At 39.8% G+C, this 17058-nt stretch overlaps 1 protein-coding gene across 1 annotated transcript in view; it reads right to left on the bottom strand.

Moving 5' to 3' along the window:
• The window catches only part of pth1r (parathyroid hormone 1 receptor), a 72196-nt gene that overhangs the window by 52769 nt on the left and 2369 nt on the right, over window positions 1-17058 (bottom strand). The window lies entirely within an intron of this gene.

Below are 17058 nucleotides of genomic sequence, written 5' to 3'. Positions count from 1 at the left end.
TAACTTAGATGTAAAAGTGGCATTGAGTTACACACACACTCCCGCATTCTTCCAGTGGAAAGAGAGGGAAAAAAGGAGAAAAATTTCCCCCAGAGGTCAGGGGGAGTCAGGTAAACACACGGCCTTCCTGAGTGGCACACTGCAGTGCATTAACGGCGCAGAGACGTGGAGGGAATACTCTCACTAACGCAATACTGTGCTTTATACAGCGTGTACATCATCTTACCCCCTTATCATTTCTTACTTTCCAAAATGTACAAATTACCTGCAAAATATGCAGAACATGATAAAAAATAATGGTTTAAGCCATGACTCTATTACAAAACATTTCATAGACACTCCCCCATGCCCCTTCACTCCGCCCCCCACTGCAGCATGTTAGAAACACGACTGAAGCCTGTAAGCTCCCAGAGCAGCCAGATAATTACTGTGTTAGCCAAAATCAGGCTTCATTCCTACGTTCCCAGAGTTCCCCAGTTCAGCATTCTGTTAACACACATTAAGTAAACATTTCCAAAGTTTTTATGTAGTCCGAACGCATTTTCCCCTTTTAGATTTAAACACCAAAGACACGTTTAAATGAATAACATCATGCGTGAGTTTAATCCATCCTTCATCCACACTTGAATCTTATAAAAGTTATGAACTTGGAATATGAACTAGGTTGTACATGCTGAACCCTTATTTGTGCTGCTCTAAAACTAGCTGTTAGTCTACATTCATATTAGTCTCCATGTATGAACTATAGTGAATTTTATACATTAAACTGAAGAAATGCCGTACTGTAGCCTATAAAACACTTAACTCCAGCTTTCTGGGTAACATAGGACCCTGGGAACATAGATACGCTCCCCAAAAAATCATATGGTACTTCAAAACAGGATAACACCAGGATAAACGCTGGCAGTGCTTTTCCAAGCTGGAGTTTTTTTTATTTTTTATTACTGATGAAGGAATGGAGTAATACTGGAATTAGCAATACTGCTTCTGGACAGTTCTGAAAGTCTAAGGGCTAATTTATAGGTTAAGGAGCAGACAGTTGAATAAAAAACGAGTTAGTTGGAGGAAGCTTCTGGCATTATCAGCTAATCCTATAGAAGAACTGCATGCTGGGTAAAAATATAAAGCAGAGTTAATTAATGTTGCTTGCTGCAAGCAACTTTAAAGAAGTCCGTGAAAAATTTGTCTTTATTGTTTAACCTTTAGAGGTTAATGGATATCTCATGGATATCAAACAATTACAAACACAACACAGGTTTATCAAAAAATATATCTTTGTTAACTATAGGTGTGCAACAATTATTAGCAGACCTATGAATTCATATGAGAAAAATATATTTGAAGTTTATTCCCAATGATATTTTAAATTTTTTAGTACACCTGGGTGACTAGGAACAGGAAATTGTTCAACCATGACTTCCTGTTTCACAGGGGTATAAATATGAGGTAACAAATAGGCCAAATTCCCTTAGTCATTCATAACAATGGGTAAGAGCGAGGAATATAGCTGTGATGTGCAGCAAAAGGTTGTTGAGCTTCACACAATGGGGCGTGTCTATAAGAAAATAGCACAAGCAGTGAAAATGCCCATTTCCACCATCAGGGCAATAATTAAGAAGTTCCAGTCAACTGGAAATGTTATGAATCGACCTGGAATTGGACGTGTGTCTATATCGTCTCAACGCACTGTGAAGAGGACGGTTCGAGTGGACAAAACATCTCCAAGGATCACAGCTGGAGAACTGCAGATGTTAGTTGTGTCTTGGGGTCAGAAAGTCTCCAAAACTACAATTTGAAGTCATCTACATCACCACAAGTTGTTTGGAAGGGTTTCAAGAAAAAAGCCTCTACTCTCATCCAAAAACAAACTCGAGCGTCTTCAGTGTGCAGACACTACTGGAACTTCAAATGGGATCGGGTTCTACGGTCAGATGAAACCAGAATAGAGCTTTTTGGTAATAAACACCAGAGGTGGTTTTGGTCACACAGAGAGGTAGCCATATGGAAAAGTACCTCATGCCCACGGTTAAATATGGAGGTGGATCTTTAATGTTTTGGGACTGTTTTTCTGCCAGAGGACCTGGACATTTTGTTAGGATACATGGCATCATAGACTCTATCACATATCAACAGATATTAAATGAAAACCTGACTGCCTCTGACAGAAAGCTTCAAATGGGCCGTGGGTGGATCTTCCAGCAGGACAATGATCCAAATTATACATCAACATCAACACAAACATGGTTTACTGACCACAAAGTCAAGGTCCTGCCATGACCATCCCAGTCCCCTGACCTGAACCCCATAGAAAAGCTGTGGGGTGAACTGAAGAGGAGAGTCCACCAGTGTGGACCCCGAAATGTGAAGGATCTGGAGAGGTTCCGTATGGAGGAACAGTCTCAGCTCCCTCACCAAGTATTCTCCAACCTCATCAGGCGTTATAGGAGAAGACTCAGAGCTGTTGCACATCTATATTTAACAAATATATATATATATATATATATATATATATATATATATATATATATATATATATTTTTTTTTTTTTTTTCTTTTGGATAAACCTGTATTGTGTTTGCAATTGTTTGATATCCATGAGAGCAGAGTAATTTTTGGCCTACTTAGCCTGTACTAATCCCTACTAAATGTAAAATAAATAAATAAATAAACACACCCCAAAAGGCATTAAAAGCAATGAAAACACTCATCTGGATTATTAGTCATCTATGCAAAAAAAAAAAAAAAAAATCAAGTAAATATATATTTTTAAAAAAGCACTAATAGCCCTCATTCAGAACATTAGTCATCATCTAGTAAAAAACAAATAAATAAATTAATAAAAACGGGACAAATCAGTAATAGCCTCACCTAGAATATGAATCAACTACGCTTATAAAAATGCAACAAAAATAACTTCTTTAAAATACAGAATTATCCTGGAAAAGCACAAAGATGACGAACACAGGAGGAATCAGAAATCAGAACAGGTTTGTCACAACTGTTCGTTCAACCTCTATGAATTATTTACATTTTGTGTTTTCATCACTTCCTGGTTGTTGAGGTAAGGATCAGAGTGAAGCGTCGTGACCTTCTGCTGATCGTCTGTCCTCACTGCGCTTCTCTCTAGCTACAAATTGTCATGATTGCAATCAGAGGATTTAAAAAAATATATATATAAGCACGACCTTGTAGACACTCGAAGGTACAAAAGCTGCTAAAGTGTGTGTTTACTGTTTATCTGGGCTCTGATTGGCTGACATTGTTTAGATTTCACTATGCTCAACTCACGCTGTCTAATTAACCTTCATTACGTAATTAGATTAATAAGGAAATTTGACTTTTTCACACACACACACACACACACACACACGCACACACACGCACACACTCTCTACATGAGGACTAAATGAGTGTGTTAGTGTGTTTGGCCCAAAATATGAACAGCTCACATGCAGAACATTAGTAATCATTTACAATAAATAATTTTTTAAAAATCATTTAAATACTTTATATGTAACATTAATCATATACAACAATCAGCCATAACATTAAAACCACCTGCCTAATATTGTGTAGGTCCCGCTTGTGCCACCAAAACAGCTCTGAGGCGTCGAGGCATGGACTCCACAAGACCTCTGAAGGTATGCTGTGGTATCTGGGACCAAGACGTTAGCAGCAGATCCAGCAGAACATCCCACAGACGCTGGATCAGATTGAGATCTGGGGAATTTGGAGTCTGAGTCAACGCCTTGAACTCTTTGTCATGTTCCTCAAACCGTTCCTGAACAATGTTTGCAGTGTGTCAGGGAGCATTATCCTGCTGAAAGAGGACACTGATATTAGGGAACACCGTTACCATGAAGGGGTGTACTTGGTCTGCAGCGGTGTTTAGGTAGGTGGTACGTGTCAAAGTAACATCCACATGAACGCCAAGACTCAAGGTTTCCCAGCAGAACATTTCCCAGAGCATCACACTGCCTCCACCAGCTCACATTCTTCCCATAGTACATCCTGGTGCAATTTGTGCTACAGTAGCTCTTCTGTGGGATCGGACCAGACGAGTTAGCCTTCACTCCCCACACACATCAGTGAGCCTTGGGCACCCATGACTCTGTCACCGGTTCACCGGTTGTCCTTCCTCGGACAACTTTTTGTAGGTACTAACCACTGCATACCAGGAACACCCTACAACACCTGCTGTTTTGGAGATGCTCTGACCCAGTCGTCTAGACATCACAATTTCTCCCTGGTCAGAGTCGCTCAGAGCCTTACGCTTGCCCATTTTTCCTGCTTCCAACACATCACTTTGAGAACTGACTGTTCACTTGCTGTTAAATAAATATACCCACCCCCCTGACAGGTGCCACGGTAACAAGATAATCAGAGTTATTCACTTCACCTGTAAGTGGTCTTAAAGTTATGGCTAATCGGTGTATGTTTAAAAAAATATATAAAGGTAATAAAATAAAAAAGGGAAAAGATCACTCAGCTAGAATGTTGTCTATGTGACATAGAGAACTATAATAAAAAGGTTTTTAAAAAAACCTCATATGATGCATATTATTGTTGGAAACATCGTTCACATCTTTATCCCAGAACATCTGTTAAATAAAACACGATCTGAAAAAGTTCTGACTTTAAGTCTGACTTTTAACAGAGTTTTTTTGGTCTCTCTCTCACACACACACACACACACACACACACACACACACACAGTGTGGACATGAGGTACGTCCCATACACGAACCTGCTGCTTCACTTTAGGAGCGTTTAAGAAAGGTGTCAAACTCAACAACACGTTTACCAGCTCGCCATCCGGCTGCAGAAGAAATAAAAATGGAGCTTAAGGATATTTTTGTGTGTTTTATGGCCACATTTACAGCTTTTTCTTTTACCTTTTATGGCACTTTTATAACATAGCCGGGAGAAGAGCGTGTTAAAATAGCAACTGGAACCCATGATAAAGAGGCTTGTGTCAGATTTACACAAAAACTGAGACGTGAACTGGGAGGCTGTGTTTAAATACTGTGACAATAATATAAATAATATGAAAGTGTGTGTGTGTGTGAATAAAAAGTGAGACTGTGGTTTAATAGAGGGTTTAAGAGGATTTTACAGTTTTCCCTTAATGAATAGAATGTGTGTCCATTTATGGCTGAAACACTAATGAATACATGTGGCTTTGTTTGTTTGTTTGTTGGTTTGTTTCGAGTTAATGACCTTGTGTCATTTCAGCTGTGTTTCAGCCTCCTGTTAGAACATTATTCACTTCAGTCTCTCTCTCGCTCTCGCTCTCTCTAATGTCAGTGCATCTGATTGAATAATTTATACAGTCATGAATCAATTATTTTATTCAATTAATTTGATTCAAGCACCTTTAATGTGTCATTGGAGATTATAGGTACAATGTGAACTGGTGTGTAAAGATGTTAGACAGACAGACAAACAGGTAGACAGACAGACACCATCCTCACTACCATCATCACCATCATCACTATCACCACAACTATCATCATCATCATCACCATCACCACCACCACCATCATCATCACCATCATCACTATCATCACAACCGTCATCATCATCACAACCACCACCATCATTACCATCATAATCACTACCATCATCATCACTATCACCGCAACCATCATCATCATCACAACCACCATCATCACCATCACTACAACTATCATCATCATCACCATCACCACCATCATCATCATAATCACTACCACCACCGCCACCATCATCACCATCATCACTATCATCACAACCATCATCATCATCATCATCATCACCACCATAATCACATCATAATCACTACCACCACAACCACCATCATCACAACCACCACCACCATCACCATCACTATCACCACAACCATCATCATAATCACAACCACACCATCATCATCATCATAATCACTGCCACCACCACCACCATCACCATCATCATCATCACAACCACAACCATCATCATCATCATAATCAGAACCATCATTATCACCACCACCATCATCATTGTCATCATCATCACCGCCATAATCATCATCATTTACATTTATGGCATTTGGACAACCTTATCCAGAGCGACTTACAGAAGTGCTGTGAAGTCTCTATCAATAAATACATCCTGATATTGGTTCACTAGGTCACAGACTAAGAGTACTTTCAGTCTACAAACTCTTTTGGGGAGGTAATGTAGCAAGAAAATTTTAAATAAAGTGCTAATTTAAGTACTTCAAGAAGAGGTAGGTCTTTAGTCGTCATTTGAAGACTGCCAGTGACTTCGGACATCCAGGGGAAGTTCATTCCACCACCTACTGTAGGTTCCAGAACAGAGAAGAATCTTGATGCATGCCTTCCTTGTACCCTGAGAGATGGGACCAGTCGAGCAGTGTTAGCATATCGGAGGGAGCGTGGGGCAGTGGGGGGTGGTTGTGGTGATGATAAGTGCTTTGAGGTAAGAGGGTGCTGATCCATTTATGGTTTTGTAGGCAAGCATCAGCAATTTAAATGATGCGGGCAGCTACAGGAATCCAGTGGAGGAAGCGTAGCAATGGGGTGGTGTGGGAGAGCAAGGACGAATGGTCCTCAGAGACAGACCTGCCAGGAGTGAGTTGCAGTAGTCCAGTCTCAAAATGACAAGGGACTGAACAACTAGCTGAGTGGCCTGTATGGATAGAAATGTACAAATCCTTCTGATGTTGTAAAGGAGAAATTGATATGAGTGTGTCAGATTAGCAATGTGAGAGGAAAATGACAGTTGATTGTCCATGGTTACCCCAAGGTTGCATGCAGTGACCAAAGGTGAGATCAGAGAGCTGTCCAGGGAGATCAAAAGATCTTGACATGGGGACAGTTCAGTTTTGCTAGGATTAAGTTTCATCTGATGAGCTGCCATCCATAATGAGATGTCCGCCAGATGTGCAGAAATTCGAGCAGAAACATGAATGGCTAAGGGAGGGAAGGAGAGGAAGAGTTCCTATCTATCATCATCATTATCATCACCACCATCATCACCATCATGATCATCACCACCATCATCACTATCACAATCATCATCATCATCATCACCATCACTATCTTCATCACCACTATCATCACTATCATCATCATCATCATCACCATCATCACCATCATCACTATCATCATCATCATTATGATCAACATCATCACCATCATCATCATCACTATCTTAATAATAATAATAATAATAATAATAATAATAATAATAAACTTTATTTTATAAAGCGCCTTTAAAAGCAGCTTCTCAAAGCGCTGAACATAAAATAAGCAGTACACAGAAAAATAAAACATAAAAAAGTTAATAAGAACAACAACAACGTTAATAATAATAATTATAAAATAATAAAAAAGACATCAGTAGTCAAATGCAAGTTTTAAAAAAGTGTGTCTTGAGTTTAAAAATGTCAAAGGTCTGAGCTTCCCTGAGTTCAGGAGGAAGAGAGTTCCAAAGTGAAGGAGCGTAGACAGAAGTCCTGTCACCCAGAGATTTTAGGCGTGTTTGTGGTACAGTTAACAGATTACACTGTGAGGAGCGCAGTCTGAGATTTGGGGTGTAAGGGATTAATAAACCAGATAAGTAATGCGGAGCCAGTCCATGTAGTGCCTTGTATGTCAACATCATGATCTTAAAATGGACACAGAACCTGACCAGGAGCCAGTGAAAGGACTCCAGAACAGGAGTAATATGGTGACATTTCCTGGTTCCAGTCAGGATCCTGGCAGCAGAGTTTTGAACATATTGCAATTTGTTAATTGTGGATTTAGAAACTCCGGCTAAAACGGCGTTGCAGTAATCCAACCGAGTGACAACAAATGAGTGAATCAACTTTTCAGCCACAGAGAAGTTTAGCATGGGGCGCAGTCTAGCTATATTTCTGAGGTAAAAAAGGATGCCTTCGCAGTGCTCTGTACAAAAGAATCAAATGCAAGGCTGGTATCGAAAATTACTCCAAGGTTCCTCATCTTACTTTGAGTCTCTAGAACAGAGCCATCAACAAACTGAGACAGTGGACCAGCTCTGAGAATTTGAAGATGGGGAACCTATAAGCATAACTTCGGTTTTCCCGCTGTTTTTATCTCAGGAATGCATTCAGAAAGAAAACAAACATCAAGGTTTTTACCAGATTTTGAGTGAATGTAGATTCCGGTATCGTCAGCATAGAAGTGATAACGGAGGCCGAGCGATCGCAGCAGATGCCCAAGTGGAGATAGATAAATGTTGAAGAGTAGAGGGCCTAGAACTGAACCCTGAGGAACACCAATGAGCACAGAGCTAGTGTCAGACCTGTAGCCACCCAGAGAAATAAACTGGGAACGGTCAGTAAAATAGGATTTAAACCAGTTTAAAACTGTCCCGGACACACCAAAAACACTTTCAAGTAAAAGTACGGGTATGTAAAAGACCATGATCCACAGTATTGAACGCAGCTCTAAGATCAAGAAGAATAAGAATGGATGTAGCTCCAGAATCAGAGGCCATCAACAAGTCATTGGTAACTTTGACCAATGCCGTTTCAGTACTGTGAAGTTTACGAAAACCTGACTGAAGGGGTTCAAAGAGGTTATTAATTGTAAGATGATTACATAATCGAGAGGCTCAAGTATTCAAAACAACACGCTCAAGTATTTTTTTGCCAAAAACAGAAGATTTGAAATGGGACGAAAATTGTTAAAATCATCCACAGAAACATTTTCTCTCTTTGGTACAGGTGTAACAGCAGCAGACTTTAGTACTGCTGGAACGACCCCAGTCTCCAGTGACTCATTTATAATGCTGAGGATAGCAGGGCACCAAACATCGAAGCACGATTTAAATAGGTTCGTGGGAATTGGATCCAGCAAGCAAGTGGTAGATTTCATGCTGGATTCCTCCCTTGTGAGAGCCTCGGAATCAAGCAGTTAGAGAAATTTCTTTGTGAACATTATCACTCTTAGAATTAAAAAACTGAAGAAAAGAATCACACAGCTGCTGAGAAACAGGAAAAGTGGTAACAGTATTAGCTTGAAGCAATCTGTTTATGGTTTGGAACAAGTGTCTGGGATTATTTTGATTATTTACAATAGCCTGAGAGAAGTAAGAGGATCTTTCAGTCTCCATTAGTGCTCGATAATCACCCAGAAGATCCTTCCATGCTTGATAGTAGACATTCAGTCCAGTAAGGCGCCATTTGCGCTCCATTTTCTGACAAGCAGCCTTTTAGAGCGCAGACTGTCATTATACCAGGGCGCAGGGCGGGCGAATGTGACCTTACATGACCTTAGGGGAGCAAAAGAGTCAAGATTAGCAGCAAGAGTGGAATTTAGCTGCAGAACTTTCTCCTCCAGCGATGAGAGATGAAGATCGCTTAAGGTGGAAACAATAGAATTGGAGAAAACTGTCTGATCAATAGACTTCCACTTCCAGAAGGTTACTGTTCGGATGGTCGGCTCACTGGAACTGATGATACAGTTCCAGGTTAAAAAAGACAGCTGAATGATCAGACAGTCCAATGTCAACAGATGAAAACTGCAATACAAACGAGCCGTTTGCAATCACGAGATCCAGGGTGTGGCCCTTGTTATGAGTCAGGTCAGTTACAAACTGTGTGAAGCTAAAACAATCAATTAGCGACAGAAATTCCTTAACCGCCACAGAGTCACTACAGTCCACATGAATGTTAAAATCTCCCACAATTAGATTTCTGTCAAACTTCATTCTCAACATTGACAGGAAGTCCGCAAACTCGGACATAAAAGCTGCACGTGTCTTAGCCTTAGGTGGTTTATAGACTGTAGCAATGATGGTAGATATAGGAGCAGAAATACTCAAGACCAGGCATTCAAATGATGGAATCTGGGGAACGGACACAGAGCTTATGTTGAACTTTAGGTTGTAAACCACAATAATGCCTCCGCCAGATAACCTCGGGAGCTCAAATACTCCAAAGCCCGGTGGAGTGATCTGGTTAAACAAGAGTCCATCATTTTCTTTATGCCAGGTTTCGGATAAAAACAACAAGTCCAGCTTTTTATCTGTAAGAAAATCCGATAAAAGCAGAGCCTTGTTATTCACGGACCGGGCATTTAATAATCCGGCAAAAGCCAGGCTCTGAAGCGGAGATGACAGTGGTTTAATCTCCACGCAGGGAACCGATATTAAATTACTGTGATCAACACCTGTATGGAGCAGTTTGTTGGTCTTACATCGACAGGTAGGGACAAAGATGTTAGGAGAGGATGAGACAGCAAAACTGCGCCTCAAACCCCGATGGATATATCGCTTAGGACGAGGATAGGGATAGGCAATAAGAGCTCTGTTTTAAATTCAGAAGCTGGCGTGTGGTGTACCTTAAGGCCATGTTTGTTGAGTGCACACTCGCAAGGCCAAAGTGTTGAAACTCTAAAGCACACTGCGAGCACAAAGTCGTTCAATCCTCACACGCGGCCGGACCGAGGCGTTGATTCTGCGGTGCACACTGCAGGTTATTCCAGGTGGAGCACAGAAATAAAAACAACAGTCCAAAATATTTAAAATGGCACCACCACATCACAATCATAACGGCACTAAAAACAATATAACCTAAAAAACTCGCAGTTATTTAAAATAATAGGATTTAAAATAACAAACGAAAACAAACAAAACGGTAATAGGAGCGGCAGCAAAACGCGCCAGCGTACCCTGTCACCAGAACCGGAAGTGAGACATCTTCATCATCACAAGAGAGATCTTCATCATCACCACCATCATCACTATCACCATCATCATCATCATCACTATCATCATTATGATCATCATCACCACCATTATCATGACCATCATTACCATAATGATCTACATCATCATCATCACCATCTTTCTTCTTCCTTTCTTTTTTGCTCTTCATTTTTTTTCTTTCTTTTTTTGGTTGCAAGCACGTTGTATTTCCTTCACGAAATGCACCCTTACTTTTATTGACACTGTCTCAGCAGAACTGGCTGGTCCACACTCTTCATGCTAGCTGATTAGCAGAGTGAGTAAAGTAAATTTCCTAAATTCTAACATACTGAGATGATTTAAAAGACATCTAAACGGAAACTGAAAAAATATATCATATATAATAATATAACATAAATAAAATACCTTCTGGAATTATGAGGCCTTGTTAGAACCGGTTCTGTGAGTTCTATAGTTTCAGACAAGACCTTATAATGACCTGGTCTTAGAGCAACGTAGCCGTAGCCTCGATTTCCGACTGATGCTAACAAAGAGAGGGAATTTCCTGTAGAGAAAAATAATGTGCACTTCTTTTCTTTCCAACTGAGGATTCAAAGTTGTGTGTGTGTGTGTGTGTGTGTGTGTGTGTGTGTGTGTGTTGTGAAACTGCTGGGAAAACTGAACTTTACAGCAGAGCTAGTGATTCCAGCTATACCGTATAATTAAGATATAAATAAAACATTCGATGGGCTGTTGTTACACACACACACACACACACACACACACACACACACACACACACACACAATATCAAACTTCTGTTCCTATAGTTGAGTATGCTAACATTAGCATTTAGAGCTAATCGACTCAATTCTTAAATTATTGTCTTAAGCATCACAAAGAGGAATTAAATTAAGTGTGTGTATGCCCGTGTGTGTGAGTGACTGTGTGTGTGTGTGTGTGTGTGTGTGTGTGTGTGTGTGTGTGTGTGTTATAAAAACCTCTGGGAAAGCTGAGCTCTGCGGCGTGACTAGCGTCAGAAAGTTAGCTGTGTAATTATGGTACAGAGCGAAATTTCCGGACTCTGTTCTATGTGTGTGTGTGTGTGTGTGTGTGGGTGGGTGGGTTTTGTGTGTTTGTGTGTGTGAGCTTGTGTGGGTTACATGTGTGTGTGTGTGCTTGTATCCACAATGAGGGACCCGAAATGATGAATCATGAACTGTTCGTCTTTTGTGGTGTACGTAGGCGAGACGTTACTTTTTGCCAGCTAAATATGATGTGTAGATCTGTTTAGGGTTTTCCACGAACCAGGCTCTGCCCCAAATGCCCCAGCTCAGGGCTAGTTAGCATCCTGAATCGTACACTAGACACTAAATCCATTCCGACACACAAAATAAACATTACGTAGACGCAAACTACTTAGCTAGCTAGCTAGTGATTTAGATATGTACATTTATGTATGCCTCCTTCCCTCTCAATAATGGTAGCTGTATTTTATACCTTGTTTTACATACAGACTGGAACAGCCGCTGAATTATCAGCTAGCAAGCTAGCTAAAATACTTATATTTAGCATATTAGCCATTTTAGGAAACACAAAAACCCTCATATATGAACAAAGCCCATTTAAAATCTTGGTTTACAGCAATAAGATAAAACAAAAGTTATGCTAGTTAGCATTCTTAATAGTACATTAGACAAAAAAAAAACATTAAAGTAAATAAATGTTAAGTAGAAGCTAATTATTTAGCTAGCTAGTGAGTCATATCTGTAGATATGTCTTACAGAGAGCTGAAAATCTATGCTAGTTAAAATTCTCAGTATAGTATAGCTAGCTAACAATTTAGATATGTATATTGAGCTCCTCCAAAAATGACACCTCCGTCTAACTGTGTTTAATACCCTGATTTACAGACAGTTCTTTGTGCTTAGCAAATATTACAGTTTAGCTAAAATATCAGTTAGCATTCTTAACAGAATAGCAGCCATTTTAGGAAACTTGAAATCTGGAGTTCTTGTTAAATTCTGACACAAAGAAAACAAACAAAAAACAAATAAACATTACATAAAAGCTAATTCCTTAGCTAGCAAGCAATTTAGACATGGAGATATGTTTAGCTAATCCAAAGATGACACCTCCATCGTATGCTAGCCGTGTCTTGTTTTTCAGAGTTGAGCTAGCTAAGAATTTATGCTTAGCAATGATACTAAAGATACTTTGCCTGTCACAAACTGGATCACAAATAATACATAGCTTAGCATTAAACACAGATTGTTATATACCGCTGCACTAATCATAGCCAACTAAGTAGGTAGGCTATATGTGGCTAGGTTTTCTAGCAGTCAAGCTAATGTTGTTCAGTTCCCCTGCAATTTAACTATTTTTTATAACCTTTACGACTGATTTCCACCACAGTTCACAATCTAAACCTTATACCTCTCTCTCTCTCTCTCTCTCTCTCTCTCTCTCTCTCTCTCTCACACACACACACACACACGCACAAACACACACACACACGGACAAAGTGTTGTGTATAGTTCATTACAAAATAACAGCTGAGTCACGGGGCTGCAATTAACTTCTCACTAAATGTGTCAATTCTCCTGCTAAAGTGAACAAACTGAGGAACATTGTGACTCATCCAGTCCAAATCTCTCGCTGCAGTGCATTCTGATTCAGAACTTATTATTCATTTAGGACTGGAGTTCGTCAGTGCTTTTAATATAACGCATACATACTTTTATATATATATATATATATATATATATATATATATATATATATATATATATATATATATATATAAAACATAAACTTATATATGAACTCTGAGGTTTATATTTCTAACACTCGATTTGTGGATTGTGTTTTAAATAACTGAAAAAAATGGTACTGAAAGTTTGCCCCCAACCCCCGCTCCATTAATCAAAAAAAAGAGAAGAAAAAACAGCAGCCGATTAAACGATTTATGACAATAATCGTTAATAGTAATAATTGCACACACACACACACACACACTCCTGCACACACTTTCACACTCATACACACACTTACACACACATACACACACATACTTACACACTCATACACACGCTTACACACACATACACACTCATACACACACTTACACACACTTACACACACACACACACTTACACACTCATGTACACACTCTCACACACACACACTCAGGTACACACTCACACATATGCACACACTCTCACACTCATGCATACGCTCTCACACACACTCTCACACTCTTACACACTCATTCACACTTACACGCTCATGCACACACTCTTACACTTTCTTACATGCTCATGCACACAATCATTCACACTTACACACTCATGCACACAATCATTCACACTTACACACTCATGCACACAATCATTCACACTTACACACTCATGCACACACTCATTCACACTCTTATAGGCTCACACACGGTCATTCACACACATTCAAACTCTTACACACTGATACACACACTCTTACACCCTCATGCACACACTCTTACACACTCTTAAACCCTCATGCACACACTTTCATATAGTGACACACGGTCATTCACACACTCCTTCACACTCTTACACACTCAGGCACACACTCTTAGACACACCCTTTCACACACATGCATGCATGAACACAAACTCTTACATATACTAACACACATTCTTACACTCAACAAAAGTAGTTGTACAAACACACACACACACACACACACACACACAAACACACACACACAAATACACACACACGCTCATTGTTGTTCTCTGCACGTTTATTTTCCATCTCACTCTCAGTCAAAAAATCACTCCATTATAGAACCAAAATTTACCTCCTGACTGCAGCAGTGGCGTTTCAGTGCAGCAATCAGTCCTCATTCATCACACACACACACACACACACACACACACACACACACAATGTTCCTCTACTAATATGAAAACACATTTGGGTTTTAGAGCACTTTAACAGCACCACAGCTGCCTTCTCTTTCCACAGCTGCCATTCTCTATCTTTCATCCGTCCATCCTTTCTTGCTGTCTTTATCTGTTCTTTATTTCATTTTGTGTGACTGAGACGAGGATGAGAGGGAAGCTGAAAGCTATCATGGACAATCCTTTTCGTCCTCTCTACGCTGACCTGAGGAAGCTCAGGAGCACATTCAGCCACAGGTTCATCCAACTACACGCCTCAAAACATCTGGGGGGCTCGTTCGTACCATCAGCCATCAGATTCCACAATGCAACAATACCCAGTGCCTACTACTCCACTGACTGAGTCTCACTGAAACACACACTCGACAGCTAACTGCCATTTCATAGATCCTGCACATGTATATTCACACAGATCTGTTTTATTGTTGCTCTTATTTCCGTTATTTCTATTGTATAGGCATTTAAGGAAATGATTTTCTTTCTTTCTTTCTTTGATGTCTTGTGCTGCTGTGTCAATGTGAATTTCAATAAAGGTACATCTTATCTTCTTTTATCTTAAGTGTGACTTTACTCCACAGCGCTGTTGAATTCTGGATTCTGATTGCTTAGAAGGTGTTTATTAATTTTCTATAACAGAGCTCTGACAGTAGTGCAGGTTTATATTAATGCGCTTGCTAATTATTGTTTCTATAGCAACAGCTCATTCACAGGAAGGAGTCTCCAGTGTCAGTGCTTCGTAACAGTTAGAGGTAAAGCTGTAACTATGTTTTCATACATCTTTAATATGGACAGAGAGAGAAATAACCGGAGGCTGGTGAGGGCACGACCGTTTATAGCTGCTATAATGTAAGTGAAAGAAGGAACTGACTCGTTTCATAGACACTCCACAACATTAAATGTAACTATAAATGGATAAAATATGGACATCTCGTTTGTAATCACTACTAAATTATAACGTGTTTTGTACCCAGCTCTCAAATACGGTACTAAAATAGTAAACCATCAAGCGTACATATTTTACCTGGGAAGGTGCATGTGGAGTAATTTAATTAGCTTGTAGATTAAAGCTGTAAAAGTACACCAGTGGAACTTAAAGGTTGATTATGTACCTTAAATTATTTTTAAAGGCATAAAGATAATCTCTAAAAGGTCCAAACAATGTTCTCTTGATGGTACCGCCCCAGGGACAAGGAAAGATAGCACCCATTTTTGGAGGGTGTATACGCACCTTTATAGGTAAAGGATACACCAGGTATGCCTCCAAATGATGAAAATTGTTAAGTTCGACCAGTGCTTGCTTATCAGAGGAATGGTTCGCTTCTGTGTTAGCTAGCTGCACTCGCTGACGGACAACGATGAAGCTAACGCAGAAATTAACGCAAAAATCAAGGAAACTCCACAGTATTCGCAGGAGCGTGCGATTTTTCAGATTTCCGCAGATTCGGCCCGAGACGTGTCATGTGATGTCATCACAACGTGCGTTCAGCCAAGGCACTCTTCAATTCACGTGTGTCGAACAGCAGTACAGCTAAAAGGTCTCGTTTACAGACAAATATCGCTGCGAAAGACAATTCCGTGTGATCGCGATTTCACCAAAACAAGCACAAAAAACTTCGCAAGCCGAATCGCAAATTTTGAAAAAAGTCGCAGCAAAAGCAAGCTGCAACAATCACAAACAATTCTGTAAAATCCTGTACGGACTGACTGTAGTGCGAGTTTTCCATTATTATTCAAACCAGCCAATCACAGCGAGATTTAACAAGTCGTTCAGTTTCACATCATACGACACTGCTAACTGCACTAATAATAATAATAATAATAATAATAATAATAATAATAATGCATTACTGGGGTGGCCAGTGGGGTGGTCATGCTTTACGCTGGGGTGGCCACCTTTACCTGGTCCTATGCTCTTCAGCAACAGTTTGGTACTGGACATGGCACTGATCCGATATACCCAGTACCAGTACCATGTCAACACCAGCGAACAACTAGATTGGATATTAGAATAAACATATCAGATATCAGATCATCAGCTCAAACTGGAAAAGTTGGAATCGGATTTGGAGAAGACGTTTATTTTTGGAACTGGAAATGTTTATATATAAAGAGTTTTTCTTTCGTTCGGGTTTTGATTCTACTTTATACCTTTTATATTTACTATGTTTGCAGCGTAAGTGATTTTTGTGTGAAAGAGTTTAACTCTGAAGTGCTACGGTTAACAATAAAGGAATGTTAGTAAGTTTTAAAGAAGCTGAAGTTTTCAGTATCAGAGAGAAAAGAAACTCCATTGTATGAGGTGCTTTATTTCTGAGCGTGTGAGCGCGTACTGCGGCTTAAAGTGCACAATATCCACATCTCCAGATAAAAGGTACATGCTGAAGGTGCATTAGGTGTTCCACCTAGATACACT

Source organism: Ictalurus punctatus, chromosome 7 (genome assembly GCF_001660625.3).
Source record: "Ictalurus punctatus breed USDA103 chromosome 7, Coco_2.0, whole genome shotgun sequence".
NCBI classification, from domain to species: domain Eukaryota; kingdom Metazoa; phylum Chordata; class Actinopteri; order Siluriformes; family Ictaluridae; genus Ictalurus; species Ictalurus punctatus.
Note: the sequence above shows the minus strand (reverse complement) of the source record. Positions and strands in the feature narration are given on the sequence as shown.